At 25.0% G+C, this 2,419-nt stretch overlaps 1 protein-coding gene across 1 annotated transcript in view; it reads left to right on the top strand.

The window, feature by feature from the left end:
- Nucleotides 1–1,732: 1,732 nt before the first annotated feature.
- Nucleotides 1,733–2,419, top strand: part of LOC117173680 — a 19,705-nt gene continuing 19,018 nt past the window's right edge. Inside the window, exon 1 of the mRNA XM_033362329.1 lies at nucleotides 1,733–1,965. The gene's annotated coding sequence lies outside the window, so the exon portion shown is untranslated. The remainder of the gene's footprint in view (nucleotides 1,966–2,419) is intronic.

Genomic DNA, 2,419 nt, shown 5'->3' with positions numbered 1-2,419 from the left:
TATCTTGTTTATTACGAATGGTAGCGAATCAATAGTTTGGTACAAACTTCATTTGTTTGGTTAAAAAGTCGTTCATCTTTCTTGATTAAAAATTATTATAACTTTAAAGTTTCTAGTTGAAAAACTTGACTCTTTTGTTCGAAATTTATTTTTCATTGTAGTCATCTTTCTTATTGAAAAATAAACTTTTTTGATACAAGTTTAACTGTTTTCTAAAAAACTATTCTTTTTGTCTGAAAACTTAAATATTTAATTGAATTTTAGTTGTTTTTTTTTCTTCAAAAATCGACCATTTGAGAAAAAATTTAGATTTTGAAGCTGAAAATTCAACTATTTGATTGAAAATTAAACTCTTTGATTGAAAAATAATTTTTTTGGTTGAAAATTAAACTTTATTGCAAATAATTCATCGTTTCGGCTTTACATTTAAATAATTTTGTAAAAAATTAATGTGTTTTGTTTTTGTTAAAACTTTATCTTGTATATTGAATTAAGTTGGCAATTCCTCCTTATTGATAGAACATTAGTTTTATTTGTCGAAAATTCATATTTTGTTTGAAAATTTAATAATTTTGTTGAAAATTATTTTTTTTGTACAAAGTTGTTTTTTATCAGAGTTTTTATCTACAAATTTAATTATTGAATTTTTGGCTGAAACCTTTACTTGTTTATTGTAAATGTTAAAAAATCTATAATTTGATAGAAAATTAATATATTTTGTTGAAAAGTCATTCATCTTCTTCGATTAAAAATGATTGTTACCTTCAAGTTTTTAGTTTAAAAGCTTTACTCTTCTGTTGAAAATTCATTTTTCATCGTAAAAAAGTCTTTTTTCTTCTTTCAAAGTGAACTTTTTCTATAAAAATTCAACTGTCTTGTAAAAAATTAGTCTTTTTATATTGACAATTCAAATATTTGATTGACTTTTTGTTTCCTTTTGTTACAAAAATTCCACCATTTGATTGGAAATGCATCTGTTTATGCTGAAAATTCAACTGATTAGAAATTGAACTATTTTATTAAAAATCTAATTACTTTTGGTAAATTTAATCCTTTCGGGTTAAAAATGCGTTTTTTATGGTAGAAAAGTGAAACTTTTTGGTCACAAATTTAGCTTTTTTATACGAACAGTTACTTTATTGTTAAAAAATCAACTGTCTTAAAAAAAATTAATCTTTTAGGATTGAAAACTTTACTATTTGTTAAACTTCCGATTGTAGAAAATCTTTTTTGGTTAAAAATTTAACTAATTTATTGAAAATGCAATCTATTTTGGTCGGAAATCTTTAATCGTAGTTTATGGATGGCTCATAACTAAAAAAACCTCGTGTGACAAGACAGAGTCTTTACAGAAAGAGAATGAAATTTGTATTTCCGAAAAATTATTCTTATAATAAAAACAGCAATAAAGGAATTGCATAAATGGACGAAAACTTTGTGGAAAAATAAATAGACTTTGAGAAAATGATTCGTATTTTGATTAAGGGTAATGATAAAATCTTCTTATATCTTAAAATTTAGCTGTTCTCTAAACTAAACAGTCTGAACTCTAAACTGTGTAAGTCTAAACTGAACTAAGCTACCAAATTTCGTGACCTTCGAAGGAAAAGGATTATTTTCTCTTTTCCACGCAGCGTGGGGTACAAATTTCAGGTAGAAATGGTGGAAAAATGGAAACCCGAAATCTTCGAACAGCCTCAGTATCAGTTGACATGCTGGAGTACTCACTGCAGGTCGGAAAATGAAAAATTAGTCGCTCAAAATTAAATTTAGAATTCATATTTTTTTTAAAAGGGTGAAAAATGATAAGGGAAAATGAATTTAATCCTATAAAAAAAGAAAAAACGACAAAATTAGGCGAAGAATCAGTGATAAAAGATAGTGAAATTGAGAATCTCAATGATGACTGTCTTATGCATATTTTCCATTACTTGCCAATTGCAGACAAGATAAGAATCGAAAGGGGTAAGTTTTCAAGAATATTTTTTAATATTATTTTACCTGATTGTAAATTATATTTTGAAATCATATATTAAAAATGGAATACAAATTTTATTATTTTATTTATTATTTTATTTTCAATCTGCTTACGACTTTAAAAAATGTAAATCTTCAAAAAACGAAAATATCGGAAACTTTGTTGTTGAAACAACTTAACGGAAAGAAATGTAGTGTCATTCAGCCGATTTCCTTGGCTCGAAGTTAAATTTTCTTAAATTAATTAAGAAAGATACAGTTGAAGTCACACGAATTCTTCGGCATTTTAAAAATTAATTTTCGTTAAAAATATTAAATTTTAATAATTCAAAAATTTCACGCAATTTGATGTTCAGAATTAAAGCGAATTTACTATTTTTACTCTTGACTTGTTTAGACCTCTGTTTAACTGTTCAATTTTGCTCTCCATTTTTTTTTTTTT

The sequence above is a fragment of the Belonocnema kinseyi genome, chromosome 1, assembly GCF_010883055.1.
Source record: "Belonocnema kinseyi isolate 2016_QV_RU_SX_M_011 chromosome 1, B_treatae_v1, whole genome shotgun sequence".
Taxonomy (NCBI): Eukaryota; Metazoa; Arthropoda; class Insecta; order Hymenoptera; family Cynipidae; genus Belonocnema; species Belonocnema kinseyi.
Note: the sequence above shows the minus strand (reverse complement) of the source record. Positions and strands in the feature narration are given on the sequence as shown.